This window comes from Lepidochelys olivacea (assembly GCF_965140295.1).
Source record: "Lepidochelys olivacea isolate rLepOli2 genome assembly, chromosome: 5".
Classification (NCBI taxonomy): domain Eukaryota; kingdom Metazoa; phylum Chordata; order Testudines; family Cheloniidae; genus Lepidochelys; species Lepidochelys olivacea.
This window is the reverse complement of record NC_140415.1, coordinates 21,949,709-21,968,123: the sequence shown is the minus strand read 5'-3', so window position 1 is coordinate 21,968,123 and position 18,415 is coordinate 21,949,709. Positions and strand designations below refer to the sequence as shown.

General features: G+C 43.6%; 1 long non-coding RNA gene across 1 annotated transcript; it reads right to left on the bottom strand.

Annotated features, from left to right (window-relative positions):
- Window positions 1–6,755: 6,755 nt before the first annotated feature.
- LOC311520398 lies at window positions 6,756–15,031 on the bottom strand. The gene is made up of 4 exons (XR_014711579.1): window positions 14,893–15,031; window positions 10,666–10,721; window positions 8,712–8,840; window positions 6,756–7,053 (listed from the first exon to the last, which is right to left on the bottom strand). It is a non-coding gene; the product is annotated as an uncharacterized lncRNA (long non-coding RNA).
- Window positions 15,032–18,415: the final 3,384 nt, after the last annotated feature.

Sequence of the window (18,415 nt, the reverse complement as noted above, 5' to 3'; positions counted from 1 at the left end):
ACGCTCACTCAGAGCAAGGAGAGAGAGCAGGATTGTCCCCAGACTAGTCTCTGGAAATCTTTCCCTCCCCACCACCAGTTTGCTCTCATAAAAGGCTTTTTGAAAAATAAACCATAGTTATCAGCGGCTACTATGATTCAGCTTAAAGGTTTTGCTGTACAATATTGTGGGTGTGAAATTATTGGGATTAGTGAGTTTTAGGAGACAGGAGAATCTTTGCTTTCTGCAATGGCGGCGGCTGCATGCAAGCAATTTCCCTTGAAGTGAGCTGAGGTTGCGGTTATGTAACAAGAAAAGGAGGACTTGTGGCACCTTAGAGACTAACCAATGTATTTGAGCATAAACTTTCGTGAGCTACAGCTCACTTCATCGGATTACTCTGAAACCTGCGGTCATATAACAGAATCAAGTTCCTTGTGGATCAGTGGTGTTGCTAAATGTTTCTGTCACTGAGTTAGAAACAAGGGTGACTGTTCTCAAGCACAGAGGAAATGCTCTCCGGAACAGAAGGGGAGTCACAGCAGAGGATCTATCCATCCATCACTGTCTGTGGCACTTGATGGTCAATCAGGAGACTTATTCCACAGTCCTCGTTCAGACAAAATGCCCATCGAAGTCAAGGTGTAAAGACTGCAGCAGACAGAAGGTGATGGATGCAGGCTGCATAGCTCAGAGGGGAACTGGAGGACAGTGGATTAGCAACTTTCAAGAAGGGTCCAGCAATGAGAGAGAGCATGGAGAGCAAAAGCACTGTGGAATTAAAGATATTTATAGATTTCAAGAATTGGATGCTACTGAGAGTGATTCAGAGAATGGAACTAAAAACACAGAGAACTGTGGGAGGAAGCTGCACGCTGAAAAATCTGTGACGACTCTGAAAGCAGGAGACACAGTCAGGCCTTTTGTCAATGAGCCAAAGGACAGATGTAATAAGATGGTGGTTTTCCATAAGGAAAAAATAGAGACAATGCAGAGGGAATGTACTGGTTAGTCAGAAAAGTCAGGGCTGATCTCTTTGCTGTGCATGCTAACCTACAAGATAATGACAAAACCCTGAGCCACCCAGTAGAAGGGGATGTGACTGACCCCAGAGAGAACCCCCCTCTTCCCTCTACAGGGCCAGCAAGGATTGCAACACAGTGCTCTAAAGCAGTGGTCTCTAAAGTGGGGTGCGCAAGACCATCCCTGGGGGTGCGCGGTGGGAGGAGCACCGCCGAAGGAGCGCCGCCGGCATGGCAGCAGCGCTCCTGGACTTCTGACTCTTCGGCAGCAACTCGGCTCTCCCCACTCCATCTTCGGTGGCACGCCGACTGCATCTCTTCTTTTTTTTTTGCTTCCCTAGAGCCGGCCCTGGGGGTGCACGATCCAAAAAGTCTGGAGACCACTCTCCCTAAAGAGTGGTAAGTTGAGGCCCTGACTGTCACCTGGCCCCCTGGGACATTCACGGCATGTGCTGTGGTGTTATGCAGGCAGTAGGGAGCCATAACGTACACCCCACCAGATGTTCCCCAGCCACCCAGAGCCATTCTGCTCTGTGTCCAGTGGTCCCGCAGCCATACATACATTATGCACCGTGCATACCATTGGCAGGTGCAGTGTCACCCATGGGAGGAAGGGAAGGGGCAGTTTGACCTGGGCCCCCTATCTGAGAGGGCCCCCAGACCTGACTGGCCCTGCAACCCCGCATGCCAGGTCACAATGCACTCACTGAAATGTGACCTGGTGCCTGCTCCATCACAACAGAGGGGGTCACTGGGCCAAACCTGAATGACACTGTGATGCCCTAAAGTGAGCGTGATTCAGTTGTACATACCATGTGAAAAAGGCCTGGGGCGCCCCTGCCTTCACCATGTGCCAGGCCCCAGAGGAGGTGTGGTCTGCCAGCTCCAGGCGTGATGTGCATCCCCTAACCACCTGGAGTCATCCAGCACTGCCTCAGCAGGGTGGATCTAGTGCTGGCCCCACAAGCGCCTCAGTTATGCCAGACCTAAGCTGGGGCTAACAATGCCAGGTTAACACCTCCAAGAGACATGATCTCTGGCTGCCGCTCTAGCAAATCATGTGCCATTCGCAGCCTGAGGTGCTTTTATCAATAGCAGGGTTGTGGGGAGGGGATTGGTTTTTTGCTAATACTAGTGTTATGGGTCAGTTTATGTTATATCTTGCTGTGAGCCAGAAATCACCAATGCCCTTCATTTAAGAGAAATGTAAAGAAGCCATTATAAAGAAGTGGCTGAAACAACAGCAGTTAGCACCCAAACACCGACACATGAAAAACGTGAGTAGAACGTGAGTAGACACTGAACCATGTGGCCCAAGGAATTTCAAAATCAGAAAGGCAGCTTTGGGACAGCAAGCAAAGAAACTGTCTCAAGCTGTTTGAGTCTTCCTGTGTTCGTAGAAACAGGATAATCTTGGAACATTTGTAAATAAACACGACCGCACCAAAGAAAATACCTGGCTCTGTCATAGATTTCTCCTCTTAACTGGAACGACCCCCAACACCCCAAATTTGGCTAACTGCTCAGGTCAAATGGGGTAACACTACTACTCTGGGATAGTTTATCAATTCAGGGTTTTCATTTTTGTATGAAGTTCCACAGCAATAGGTGCTAAATAGTTGCATTTAAATAAATAGACTTTGCATCTAGCTAGACAAGGTGGGTGAGGTAATATATTTTATTGGACTGACCTCTGTTGGTGAGAGAGACAAGCTTTCGAGCTTACACAGAGTTCTTCAGATCACAATTTGCATTTAGCTAGGCATTTATACTGCCTTGCGCATCCATAAATTTGGAGCCATCATCGACCGCATGTCTAAGACATTGTAACGAATTTAAACTCCAGGGAAAGCTTAAAATGGATGCTTGGATAGCGCTTTTTATTTTCAAAATACACATCTCCATTAATTTTTAAATCATTTAAAAGTGGCCTGGACAAAGCACTTAGAGAACGTTCTCTAGGGAACAATGTTGTAGGGCCTTTCCATTTGTAACTCCCATGATTCTGTGATATAAAACTCAAGAGCATTTGTCTTTCTTAAAATTACTCACTTTGCCACCTTTACTGACTGTATTTATCCCACAGGTAGTAAGCTTTCTCCGCACTTCTTTGCAAGAGCTGTTTCCACTTTGAGGTAGCAGCTGGATCGCGGCTGATCAGAATGATCAGCCTCTAACTGCTGCCTCTAATTCGGTCTGCACCAGGTGGCTCTGAAAGTTTCCAGAACGCAAAAGAAATCAATAAGTGGAAAGGCTTCTGAACAGGCAGTTCTGATGAGGAACAGCATGCAAGTGTGGGTAGTACTGATTTTAAAAGGTCCCTGAGAGAGCAACCTGTGGTGGGACTATTAGCTGGGTTGAAGGATTATCAGCTAGTTTGAAGTCTGGAGAATTCTTTTTACCAAGTGCCTAAACTAAAACTGAATGTTAATATGACGTTGTCTCTCTCTCTTCACATCGCAAACCAATCCAATACTTTGTCATCAATAACTGTTTTATAGGAAAAACGGACCCCTCATTGTTTTTGCTGATACAGACTAACACGGCTACCACTCTGAAACCTGATTTATAGGAATACATTCTGGGGACAAGGACTGGGGTTTATCAATTTCAATGCAAAAACTTCAGGAGCTCGCAAAAAATGCTCTGTTCAGAGAGGATGAACAATACAAATGGTTGCAGATGCAAATACAATGTAATTTCTATATGATAAATCACAAATGTTGATCTATAATTTCTTCCAGAGATAATGCTACGCTTCAGTGAAAGACAACTGCGTGAAGCACTCTTTTTACCAGTACAGACGTGTAATCACTTGACTTTAAAAATCATTGTAGGCTGGAATTTTTAAAAGAGCATAAGGGAAATTAGGAGCCCAATTCTCATTGCAAGTTAATGAGCAAAATTGTCAAAAGTCCCTAGGGGTATGTCTAGACTGCAAAATAATACCCATAACTGGCCCTTGTCAGCTGACTCAGGCTTGTGGGGTCAGGCTGTGGGGCTGTAAAGTTGCTGTATAGATGTTCAGGCTCAGGGTGGGGCCCAGTTTCTCAGATCCATCCCCCTCGTGAGGTCCCAGAGATTAGGCACCAGCCTGAGCCCAAACATTTACACTGCTATTTTGCAGCCTGCAGCCCATGCCCCACGAGCCCAAGTCAGCTGACACAGGCCAGCCATGGGCGTTTAATTGCAGTGTAGACATACCCTAAGTGACTTGGGAGCCAAAGTTCCAATGACTTTCAATGGCACTTCAGCTCCTAAGTCACTTAAGAGCTTTTCAAAGTTGTACCCAATGAGATGTGTGCCTAACTCCCTTAGGTACATTTCAAAATCCCAACACTTAATTCATAACCTAGCCCAGTAGTTCTCAACAGACAACTCTATAGTTACAGTAATGAAGAAGGGGAGACTTCAGACAGGGAAATTCCAGACTCTACCAAATGCTGTGGCAGCAGGCTCAATATGTCCCAGTACTGACTTTTTTCTTAGCTTTGTGTATCTGTGTAATATTCTCTCTCACCAAGACAAGGAGAAGAGGGGATTTTACAGACCCCCTGACCATCAGCCAATTGGACTGAAACAGGAAGAGATAGATGTGAAGGTAGAAGGGGTGTACTGAGAGCAGAGAGAAACTTGAGGAAGTAAAAATATTTTTACCTTTCTTTCTGAAAACACTGAGCATGTTTATCCAACATAATTTTTGCACCATAGATTAGATGGACCATTTGTAGGCTACTGTCATTTGTTTATGGGTAATCTAATGGACAAACTTCTTTAGCAGAACATGGTCAGAACTTTGAGCATTTGTGAAATAAAACCCAGGCTGTATTTGTTTGCAAGCTCTTCTGGGTTCTTGTCACTCTCAATTAATCAGCCAGGTTGTGTAACCATGAACAATAAATATTTCCATTCTAGACCCATTTCTGCTTTGTGTTACAGTTCCAGCATGCTCTTCTGAGCTATTGGAGGTCATTTGGCATTGGTCATAGGGTGAATGAATACCTTTGCAAAAAAACAGGTAAAAAGCAATGGCTGACAAGTCTGCAAGGAGAAATGGCACACTGGTCGCATAGGGCTGTGAGTAAAGTTTCCTTTCCTTTGTTTGTGGGAAGCCGAATGCTACATTCGTATTCACTCATTATCTTGCAGGATGCTTTTCTTGCAAGGCTCTTTACAGACCATGCCTGATCTAGCCTGTAAAGGCCAGCATGCAGTCACAGCTGGGATGGAACACTACTGGCATTCTGTAGTTTCTGATGAGCCACCTTCTTGCTGGCGTTTTCTCTAAAATGGGGAACATGGCCACCAAGAGAGAAACTAGCATCATCACAATTTATTTTTCATACTTGTCCAACATGGGAACAAAGCTGTCTTCATCCAAGGATATGCAGTGCAGCTGCAATGGCAGATTTATGTCGTGTTTATATAAATACAAGTTTTCCATGCCCTAATAAGGAGAACTATATAGATGCCATGAATGAAAGGCAATTGCTCTACTTAGCTCACCACTTGCTAATCTAATGCTACAATACAGAAGCAGTGATCATAGGCACTGGAGCACCCCTGGGGAAAAATTAGTGAGTTCTCTGCACCCACTGGCAGCCAAGCTCCCCTCATCCCCCACCCCTCCTTCTCCGCCTCCTCCTCCTCCCGCCCTGAGCACGCCGCGTCCCTGCTCCACCCCCTACCTCCCAGCACTTCCCGCCGGGCCGCTGCCCAACAGTTGTTTGGTGGCGTTACCATGCTCTGGGAGGGAGGGGGAGGAGCAGGAATGTGGTGCGCTCAGGGGAGGAGGCATGGAAGAGGTGGGGCCGGGGCAGGGATTTGGGGAAGGAGTTGGAATAGGGGTAGGAGGGGGTGGAGACTTTGGCAAAGGGGTTGGAATGGGGGAAGGGCAGGGGTGAGAAGGGTAAAGGCTTCATGGAAGAGGTGAAGTGGGGGCGGGGCTGGGGGCAGAGTGGGGGTCGAGCACCCAAGGGAAAGAGGCGAATTTGGTGCCTATGGCAGTGATTATCATTATCTGCTCTTTCCTGCATTCATTTTACTTAGGGCCAAATAGTCAAACCTGGGTGCGTAAAGTGCTAAATTGGGCATCTAAGCCAAATGTTTCAAACTCGGGTAATTACAAATAGGCACCTAAATAAGGAGCAGATTGTGACACCATTAGTCATGTGAGGTAGCACAGTCTTTCCCAAGTTAGCTTCAACAGGATTATGTGTAGGGACTATTCAACACGAGCAAGGGGCTCATAATCTGACCCTACATTTTTAAAGATATTGAGCACCCACAGCTTTCGTTGACTTCCATGAGAGCCCTATGCCCAAACACTATTTGCATAAGGATTGCAGGACTGGGCCCTGGATTTCTTTTCTGACAGTGTCATGTTGGTTTTATGATTTGGCAACAATACTCCTGATTCATGTTCTTTAATCATTAATCCAGTGTGTTGCATTTGTACAACTGACCTCCAAATACATTTGTTTCAGTGCCACACTGGATCTCACTGAAGAATATGTTCAAGGCCAAAACATGTTAATTAAATGCATTAAATACTGACAACACTGCTTAAATAGAGGCTGCAGGTTGCCAGCTATAACCTAACAGAAATCTAAATAAGGGAAGAATTCCCAGCCACTTGCATTGCTGAATCAAAACATTACAATCCATGAATATAAGCATGACTCAGTAAGAGCAAATGGACAGCATTAAGTTCATTACAATGTATACTTTAAAAAGGAGTTTTTCAACTGGAAGTACGAACAGCAGAGTATTTGTTTATTGTACATTATTTTAGTATAGCTTATAAAAGAGCACACAGTCATCATGACATACGAGAACAAACCTGCTTTATTCCTCATCACAGCCAGGAAATGTATTGCTCAGAGTTCTCTTCCTTCTGTGACCTGATGGCTTATCTAACAGTAGCTATTTAGTGTGATAATGGCGTTTGATAGATTGGACACAAACACCATTGTCACACTCCATAGCTCTGGCAGTAAATAGTCTGTAGGAGCTGAAATACAGGCAAGTCCCAAACTTCAGCGTTGAGGATCTGCAACAAACAGAGAAAGGATCACAAGTGAAACATGAATGATGGAAAGAAGTTTGAAAAATCAGTGACGAGCTACAGCACGCACTTACAGGGCTGGTTAGTCTGGGCACTTTACAATGTTACACTGGTTAGTCTGGGCACCTTACACTGCTAAAGCGAGGTTATAATCTGGAATACACTTTAGGTGAAAATGGCACCTTGCTTCTCCACACAGCTGTGCCCTGCATTTATTTAGTGCCCAATTCACAGCTCAATGTAATCAATCATGAACTTCACTGGGCTTTGAATCAGGCCCTAAAGGCACAGTCCTATACCACTGAACCCCGTGGAAGTTTTATCTCTTACTTCAGTGAGGGTGGGATCAAGCCCTTAAATTACTAAAATATTCTTTCTACTCCTGTTAGCTCCATAGATCCAACACAGCTAAGGGAGACTAAGCTGTGTTCTAGCCCTCCACCCTACATCACCAGACACATTGCCCACTAGGTTGCTATTAGTTACCACTGCTCAAACCCATTTGATTTTTATGATGACGATTTACTTGTATCATAGTAGCACCTAGAGTCCCCAGCCGAGGGCAGGGCTCCAGTGTACAAATGCATGGTAAGAGGCAGTCCATGCATCAGAGAGCTTATAAACTAAATACACAGCACAGACAAAGGGAATGTTGTTTGTGTGTGTGTTGGTGTGTGTGAAATAAGTGTCATTACCCCCCCATTTTGCAGATGGAGGACTGAGGCACAGAGAGACTAAGCAGTTTACCCAAGGTCACACAGCAATCTGTGGCAAAGCCAGGAAATGAACCCAGCTCTCCAACCCTGTGCCTTAACCACAAGGCCATCCTTCCTCTCAAGCTAGGCTCTCCTGCTACATGCATCACCATGGTAACTGGCTTCACACAGGCAATGGGGCTGCACAGTTAGAACAGCAAGCAGAGACTGCCCTTCAGGACCTGTATTGATGGTGATGATGCAGGAGAAGAAAAGACCTCAGCTATTCTGTTCTACTCTATGTAAGTTCTTACACCACATTCATCACTGTAGTATCTTCCCATCATTCATTAAGCAACGTGACTAACCTCTGTCCGGTGTTTGTTCTCTCAGCGCCAGAAGTGTGTGCATGGGGGAGAGGGGGGGAATCATGTTTGAGTAAGGTGGGATTTGGGGGGGTTGGTTGTTTTTTAATACCCATGTTGCTATTTATGTTAGGAAAGGCAAGGTCAAAGGCAGTTCTGCTCAGGAAGGCTTTGCACTTTCACCAAAACATGGTGGGTTTTGTGGTGGCCCTTAGTATCAGGGGAATTCATCACACGCTCTCAGACCTGGCTCCCTAGAAAGCTCTGTCTCCTGCACAGACAAGCTTTACCCTGGTGTTTCAGATCCCAGATTGAGTCTGTAGAGCTGGCCCTAAGGGAAAACGTCTTTCTGCTTTTAAACTGGGCACTTCTGGTGTGGAGTCACTGAGAGAAAAACTTGGAGCTTTCCCCTCATCCCCCCAGTGCTCCTTTTAGAGACATTTTTCAGCGTGGAACTGCACTTTCAATATTAGAATTTGCCCTTGATAGGCCAAATTCTCCTGTATTTCCTGTGGCCAAATTCTGCAAAGTCGTAAGTGCCCGATCAGAGGTGAATTCAGTGGAAGTGAAGGGTACTCAGCACCTAGCAGGATGAAGGTATTTTTCATTTCCTCTTCTATGCATCCTTGCAGTACCAATGTGCATGCAACTCCCATTGAAGACCATAACTGCTGCTCCCCCACTGCAAAAGCAAGTGGCCCGTCAGTCTTACCTGCAAGGAAGAAAATACTCCCAATACTCTCCGTCCCCCACACCAGTAGTTCCAAGATTTAATTATCAGTCCTATAAGATTACATAATAGAAACCTAGAAATACACACTTAAAATATGCAAAACTATTTCTAGACTCTAAAATAAAAGCTTCCTGGGAAATAGACTAGGAAAGTACTTTGCAAGCACTAATGGTGAAAGGAATTGGCACCCTTTCTACAGAAAGCCTTGCTGTGTACCCTAAGGATATTTATATACTTTTAAAGGGCCATTCTAATCCTGTCAGATTTGCCAGATGAAGTAGGGCTCCTCTTTATCATGCTGATTGGGTTTGCCTACTAATTTGGTCACTTGGTTCGCATCTTAGACATTAAAAAAACAAAAACCACTGTCAATTTAAGTAAAGTTGCAATGCTGAACCCAGCCAAACAAAGTGCAGGTCTAACAGATGGGAGATTTAAAAACAGTGCTCCGGTACGTTGCATGTGAACATAAAAGATCCCATGGCACTGTCCATCGGAGGAGGCTAGGGAACAAATTCCCCAGCATTTGTCATTATAGTGTACACTTGTTTATGGGTAGATTGTGCAACCCTTATTCATGGTGGTGAGCACTTACTCACATGAATAGCCCCACAGAAATCAGTGGGACTGCTTGCATAAGTGCTCACCAACATGAGTAAAGGTTGCATAATTCTAGCTGAGTCTCTAAGGGCCAAATTTACAAAGGTGTTTAGATACCTAAAGACGCAGATAGGCACCTAATGATATTTACAGAAGTGAGTTAGGCACCTATCTCTCATTAAATTTCAATGGGAATTAGATACCTAACCTGCTTAGGCACTTTTGAAAATCCCACTAGGTACCTTTCAACATGAAGGCCGCCATCAAGTGGATCTTTGATCTACAGACAGTCATAGACTCGGTTAAAGAGGATGGGTGTGCTGCAAAGCACCTTTCTTTCAAGCTAAATAGAAGAAGCAATTAAGCCCTATTTACATAGTGGTAGCTGGAAGCAATGGAAGTCACCACCCAAGGCAACAAGGCACATGGCATGTCCTGATCAGACCATAAGCCATGTGGGCTGAGTGGTTCCTTTGTTAAGCACACAGAGGCTAGGAGAGTGTTTGGCAAGCTGTGAGGGAGAGAGGCAGACAGTGAGAGAAGCAGTCAGGAGTCTGGCCCCAAAAGGGAGTCTGACAGAGCTCCTTTGGCACGGAACAAAGGAGAGGCAGACTTGGGGAATCGTAAGCAAGGAAACTGCCTGCTGTGGTTTGTTTCTGCTGCACTGAGGGAAACAGGCTTTGTGTGCATCCTTTGTAAATAAACAGGGGGGAGGGATAGCTCAGTGGTTTGAGCATTGGCCTGCTAAATCCAGGGTTGAGAGTTCAATCCTTGAGGGGGCCATTTAGAGATCTGGGGCAAAAATTGGAGATTGGTCCTGCTTTGAGTGGGGACTGAACTAGATGAGCTCCTGAGGTCCCTTCCAACACTGATATTCTATTAACAGGACAGCATCAAAGAATATACCTGACTGGTATCATGGATTTCTCTTCCAAATGTAAAATAAACCTGCAAGGTCCTGAATATTGGCTGATCACTCAGGTCAAAGGGGCAACAATAATTTTGTTAATCTGGCCCACAGGGCCCAACCTTGCTCAACAAGTTCCAGGCCAGGCTCGTAGTTACCATATGTCACGTAGCTTTTGTGAACAGTGAACATTCCCTTGAAAAGGAGATGAAGCTAGGAGTTTTTGCAGTAGCTTTAGCAATAACTGCTGCTCATTGAGCAGTTTTACCTCAGTGCTAAAGAGCATGTGATACTTACTGTGCCCTCCACCATCTCCTGAACCAAACCATCTCCTGCCACACTCTGTGAGAGCACTGGAAAAGAAAGAAGGGGGAATAGGCAAGGGAACAAGGAAAACATGAAAAGAGGGGAGTGGAGAAGGGAAGGTTAGGGTTCAGAGTCTCCATCTTTTCTTCTTACTCCTCCTATCTCTTTCCTGATTAAAACAGAAACCATCAACCCACAACACACTTCATGCAGGATTCTTGCGGGTATTAGATGTTTGTAAATCACTGATCTCCTCAGATAAAAGGTACCGTATGTAACTGCAACGTCATGATTTATTATTCATAAATAATAACAATAACATAATTTTCTATCACTTTTCAAAAAATGGACATCTGAACTGGGAAGCAAAAGGACATATTTTTGCCTTTCGATATGATTCCTTTATCCCTCTAGAGAGGGTGGAATTTTTTCCGGAACAGCACAGTATGTGTCATTAATTGCTCATTTTGAACAGCGCAGAGTGGGTTTTGATAAGTGCTGCATGCTGAAATAGGATTCCTTAATAGTTTGCTGCGGCTAATGAGAACTTGAATTGTCTGGCTCCAAAAGCTCTGTTGATTGGGTGCTGATCTATTCACGGAAGTGAAGAAAACTGTTTATTTGTGTGAAAGGATAAGACACAGAACGCCTCTATAACTGATTTAATTTATCCATCTCCATTTAGACAGGCCCTAAAATATATCCCTCTTATATACATTTTGAACCGTGTTCCACCCATAATTAAGAAAGCCAGCAGCTTTCAGATGCTGTCCAATAGACCAAGAGAAGTATTCTGATGCATCCACTGCTAGTGTATTTCATTTCTTCTATTCTTTCTTATCTAATTCACCCATCATTATGGCACCTAGTTGCAATTGCTGGGTGTGTTAAAAGTGAGTTGAGAAGGTTTGAGGGAGGAGTTCTTTGGATATTCAGGGAACATTCTCTCTTCCCTGAAGGTATGTCTACACAGTGTGATAATGCTCACTATGTGATTTTTAAAGCATACTAATGTGCTGACATTAGGACAGGTCTAAGCACCACACCTGCATAGCTGCACCAATGCAGCTGCACTGCTGTAGTGCATCTGGGGAAGATGCTCTATGCCGACAGGAGAGCGCTCTCCCGTCGACATAATTACTCCACCTCCATGAGAGGTGGAAGCTATGTTGGCAGGACAGCATCTCCCACTGACAAAATGCCAGTGTGGACAGCGATTAAGTTGCTGTAACTTGTGTTGCTCAAGGGAGTGTCTTTTCGCACCCATGAATGACATAAGTTAGATTGACTTAAGCAGTCGGGTAGACCTGCCCTTAGTTGGTCCATGTAGATCCAGCTGATGCTTACTATGTTCCCTAATGCACTTCGATATAGCACTGTTTCAAAGAGCACAATGTTAAACCACACTAGGGAACCTTTAGTGCAGACCAGCAGGGTCTGCAGGGACCGATTAATGAGCAATATATTAGTGTGCTTTAGAAATCACACCCCCACAGTGCACATTGCACTTAAATTCTTGTTAAAGTCATTTATTTTCCTTTAGTGGCTTTACATTCAAAGCCAACAATGCACACACCCTCATATACACTATGTGTCCCTTATCGTCACCTGCCAGATTTCCCATCCTCTGCAAGTCTATATCAGCAGCTGCTTGTAAAAACACAAACCCTGCACAAGTGTGTGCCCCATGAGAGGCATAGAATATGGATAGAGAAGAACCATCACATTTCACACATGTTCCTACACAACAGTCACCATTTTAAATGTCAGCATTTAGCAACAATTGCCATACCATGATAGCAGAGATCCAGTGGTTATTTTCTGTTAATTACAGGGGCCTACTATGGCATGCCATATCAGAGATGAAGTGCAGACATGGAAGGAACATATTAGCAAATTTTGAACCCTCCAGTTGCCTAAATGTTTTTAATACACCTAAAACATGAGCACCAGAAATACATATTGTGAAGTATGCTCTAAGTGCCCCCTCTGGATGATTGCTGTGATTTTTCTCAACAGTTTTCCTATCTTGACATAGGGATTTTATTAGCAGCGTCAGAGCTCCTTAGTAGGTGAACATCTCATAGAGTATACCTGATGCCCTACAATGGGGTAGAAGAGTGAAAGAGGCCTAGATTTAATTTTAGGACAAACTCACTCACTGGAATTTTAAATAGTTGGTGAAAATATGAGACATATTTGTTGGGCAAGTATAAATCAATATGTTATCATAATTTAAGGAAGGACCAGCAACTGTTAGACATGCTGGGCCTGACTCTGCTTTCATTCAGTGAATGGCAAAACTCTCAGTGGCTTAAATTGGAAGAGGAACAGTTTCCTGGTTTCCTTTCTCTGAAAGAGATAATGATGATGCCATCCTATTCCATGGCAGGTAAAAAACAGGACATGGCAGGATCCTTTGGACTCTAATAAAGCTTTTTCCGCAATTGGCTCCATCCAAGAAACCTGCCACCAATTGTTTCATCCACACAAATGTTCCATCCTTTCTGGAAACTATTTGTTTAACTGGTTTAAAAATTGATCAAGTTAAACCAGTGCAAGCCCCTAATACATATGCCCGTCATCTGTTTTAATACTTGCTGAAATCAGTTTAATTCGCATCAGTGAGTTACCAACCTAAAATACATTGATTTAAGCAAAACTTAAGTGAGTCTAACCTTTGGTCTTTGGACCAGTTTAACTAGATTGATTTTTAAACTGATTTTAATTAAACCAGAGCACATTTCTACTGAGAATACTAGTCAACTTGTGAGTCAATCCTTAGCAGATGGACTGCCCATAAGACAACCTAACCCTGCCAGTTAATGTGCTAGACCTCTCTCTCTTTTTCATTTTATTAATATAACTATTGTGTCATCTCTGTTTTTGTGCACATATGTGATCTGCGAATGGATGGGTGGGAATGGCTCCTTTTTCAATGCACTGATCATCCTTAGTTTATTTTCTATCTATTCTGGAGCCTGCACAATCTGTAGCAGGAAACAGCTGTGCAGGTGAATGCCAGCACATTGCTGTTACGCAGGGTGGCAGATATGCCTAGCTTAACTGCTAAGAAGGAGCAAGCTCTGGGAGAAAGAGGGGGTTGTAACATACCTTGTATGCAACACCAGGAGGCTGCTGCTGTTTTCGTTTTCACACAGTTATATAAGTTAAAGAAGGGGTCTTAGTTTAAATGTTAGATTCCCAGTTACATCCAAAACAAATTTCACTTTGTCATGATACAAATTTTCAGCTATGGACCTGAATTTTATTTTCTATTCTCACAAACAAACCTTCACTTGCATTATTAGTGGAAAGGGATGCAAACACTGCATATTGAAATTTACATTCTAATTCACATATATATAGTGTAGGGACTGTCATGCACTATATATATGTGCAGTGCCTAGCACAGTGGGGCCCCAGCAGAGCTGGCCTCTAGGCTCTACTGCAATATAAAAGTTAAAATAATATTTCAGACAAGCAATGTGACTGAAAGTGAGGCATTCTCAAAGCCCCACTATCCACGCATGGGAACTCCCAGCAGTTCCTATGCATGCTCAGAAATCTTTCAGAAAACAATAGGTAGTGATGCAGAATAGAGAAGATCATTGATTCCTGAGGGGTTGAGATTGTTAAAATAGTGCAACAGAGTAAAGGGCAAAGGCAAGGAGAAGGTGACACGTTGGACCAGGGTAGAAGCAGAATGTAAATGCTGTAGCACCACAAACTTTCCGCTTTCAGCCTCTCTTCAGACTTGGGTTTAAAGCGTGGAGCCCTTCAAGGCAGAACACCATTGCAAGGAAAAGGAATACTTTTAAAGCAGTGCTTGCGAAGGAGAATCCCAAGCCATGTCTTTTTCATGTATCTAAACTCTCAAGATGTATCTAATCCTCAAGGCAAATAAAGTCTAACCAAGCACGTTAGCATCATTATTTTTTCAATAAGCATTTAGGATGTCTATAGGCTTCATCCTGTACCCACTGAAGTTATGGGAAAAACTCCTATTGACTTAAAAGGTGCAGGAACAGATCCTACGGCTATAATACAAAATCCATTTCATCTGTGTTGAGGGGCAACAGACTTGTAAGAACATTTTAGTGTAGCAGGTTGGCATTGGCATTTGAAATCATTGTTGTACTCAATTTTTATACGTTCCCCCACCTGAAGAGTTTGTTTCATTTTGCTCATTTGAAATATACCCAGGAAAGTACTTACCATCCCACATAACTGCTGGCTGTGCCTTTGTTGGAGTTTTGATTCTAACGCATTGTTTTGCTGGACACCACTTTCTTCTGATCCTTTGAGTTTTAGGCTTCCTTGTTATGAATTTACAGCAGCAGGCAGGAATCCAGAACTTCTGTTTCCAGTGGACACTTTTCCCTTGCCCTTTATGGGATCCTGAGTTTTTAAGTAAACAATTCATTCTCTTTCTGATAAGTCACATTAAAATATTGATCAGTGGGGGATGGCCCTCTGTCCACTAAGCAGGAGTCACCTTTAGTCAAACAGACCAGAGGAAAAAAACCTTGAAAATCCGGTTTTTCCTCCTCCCTTGGGGTAGTGTGTGTGAGGGTAGGTGGAGAGGGGGGAAAGTGGATTGGTGGGTGGGAATAGTTGAATTACCCTGACTTGAAACAGTGTTTCTTAAAAAGTGATATTGCAACCACACATCAAAAAAGAAAAGTTCTTCTTCAACTGCCCTCTGTGTTTGCTTAACTCTTTCTCAGATGAAGAGTGTTTATTCAGCCTCAATATCTACATTAATTGTTTAAATCTGACCTCCAGTGAGCATGGGGTGTAATGCTAATGTTACCATTTCCTGCACAGATCTGTGTGTTAACCTTTTGTTGTTTAAGTTCATTGCTCTGTGGAGGTATTTGTGTGACTCTCATCACCAAAGAACCTGAGCACTGCACAGTCTTTAATGGATTTTATTTTCCCAAGACTCCTACAAGGTAGGGAAGTATCATCCCCATGTTACAGATAGGGAAACTGAGGCATACATTAGCCTTATGCCTGTTCACACAAGAAGAGGGTGGGAGAACTAGGAATTGAACCCAGGTTTCCTGAGTCACAGTCTAGAGACTTAACCACTAGATCATCACACAAATCCCAAAAGTAAAGGTTCCATATATTTCACCTTTCTGAGGACTAGCATAGGATTTGAACCTGGGACCTCCTGCACTATAAGCCAAAGTTACATTTTGAGTCCAAACAAGCTGCCCGGTGCTGAGCTAGCCTAAGCTTTACTGTCCTTAATTCTTTCTTTTCTTTTCTTTTTTTTTTAATTAGAAAAGGTTTTTAAAAATTATTTCTTCTCAACTAAAAAGAATATGAAAACAAGATGGGATACAGCTGCTGGCATGTGGATGGGTGAGCAGATAACACTGCTTAGTGCTGTAACGGACCTCTTCACATGGCACATGTGGAGGTGTGGCAACTAGGGAACATGCCTATGTGGCATTACGCACCCTTACCGGTCACTGCAGTTTGGGGCTGGAATGCTCATTTACACTAAGACCACTGGGCACCATATTCACAGTGTACAGGGGCCTAAAAGCGGGTGCAGTGTAAGTTATTCCCACATGAAGGCTCAAAGCACTGTAAAGTGGCCACTGGGTAATGACGCGCTCTCTTTGGAAGAGTGGTCAAGTGCCCAGCAGGCTCAAGCCCTTCATGTAGTAGTACAGTGATAGTCCACTCAAGAGACATACCCTCTGCTCCTGGGACTGCTGCTGTTTGATGTCGAGCAAGTCTGTGTTTCTCCTTCCATCATTCAGGCTGTAAGCTCTTCAGGACAAGGATCCGATGAAGTGAACTGTAGCTCACAAAAGCTTATGCTCAAATAAATTGGTTAGTCTCTAAGGTGCCACAAGTACTCCTTTTCTTTTTGCGAATACAGACTAACACGGCTGCTACTCTGAAACCTGTCATTATGTATTTGTATAGTGCCTAGCACAATGGGGCCCCTTGGCATTGTTGCAACATAAAACCAAGAATGTCTGTAAATGGGGAGAGAAGGAAAGAGTGTGTTTAATTGTGTTATATCTGAAGAAAGGAACGCCACTGCTGGGTCTCAGGATTCTTTTATTTTTATTATTACAGCTATGTTCTCAGGATAATTTTTCCCCATTCAAAACCCTAGCATTTTTAATGATGCGAGAGACCAATGATGCATTTTTGTAATGTTCATTTTTCCTGTGTATTAAAATGAGAAAACAGAAAATATTCTGCAAATTCATTGCATCATGTTCCATTTTTTAAAAAAGAAGATTTGGGGTTTTTTTTGTTGACGCAAACACACAAACGAATAATGTTAACACATTTGGCAGGAATTCCGAGATTGGAATAAGACAAGAAGAACAAAGTCTAGAGGCTAAGTGCTAGCTTATGCATCCAGAGATGCACCAGGAAAGGGGGAGTGGGGAGAGAATACTGCAAGTAATGAATGACAAGCCCTATTGCTCCCTACGTCACCTTTAAAGTGGGAGCTGCCCCTACCTCCTGCTTGTAAATGCAGTTGTTGTACCAGGGGCGGGACCTGCCACACCCCCAAATCAACTGGCCATGTACTCTTTGGGGACTATGGGGGTGAAAAGCACAACTAGCCACATTGGCCAGACAAGCCACCTAGGTCCTGATTCAGCAAAGCACTTAAGCAGCGTAAGTCCTTCTGAAGGGAAGCACCTGCTAGTTCTTTGCCAAGACCCGAGTGCTCAAGGATGCATGGCAATTATATCCGGGCTTCCTCCTTCATGGATACTCCATGATGAAGAGAGGGGTTCACTCTATACAATGCAGCTGCACGGGGCAGCCACAGTTTATCACTATTGCTCTTTAACAGGAACATAATTCTGGGAAATTTGTGTGAACTGTATTCACCTAACCTGGCCGATCACCAAATGACAAACAAAAATGCCCATTGACTTTAACAGGACCAGAATTGCACCCTGTGAGTTCAGACCATGTTCTTCTTCTGTGTGTGTGTCTTCAAAACCTTACACAATGGGGCTCTGGATTCTGCAGTATAAAGATTAGATAATAACAGCAGAGAGAGAACAGAGATATATTCTAATAATGGGATCACAATTATTGTGAGATAAATATGCCCTAGTTGAAATATATTCCTGTATCTTCAGCTGCAGCTGTTTGCTTCTGCCTGTTCTGGGGGGGCAGCGTGGTCTAGCAGTTGGGGCACTATCTTGTGAATCAGGAGCCCTGCATTCTAATCCCATCTCTGCTACTAACCCTGTGTTTGACAATGAACAAGTCACAGCATAGCAATGTCTCTCCATTTCCCTTCCCACCCTTTGTCTATTTAGATTCTAAACACTTGGGGAGCAGGGCCTCTCTCTTACTCTGTGTTTGTATAGCCACTATATAATGGGGCCACTCTTGGTTGGGACCTGTAGGTGCCAGCCAGGTAATACAAAGAAGAAATAATAATGATTAACATGCTAACTGGAGATCGCAGTATGTTTAAGAGGCTGTCCAAATTGGCTTGTGCAAAACTATGTGTATGACTTACCTGTACAGATACCATAACTGTATGTGCAAATTGTGTGTGCAATCCTGAAAATTTGGACCTGTTTTTGAAGCTTATGGGAAGTACTTGGTATGATGGGAAAGGTTTGTACTTAACTGTAAAACAGCAGAGACAGAAGACAACCAAAAAGTAATCATTTATTTAGAATGTATTTTATGAGCTGTAATTTCTCTAAACTCCAACAGATTTTAA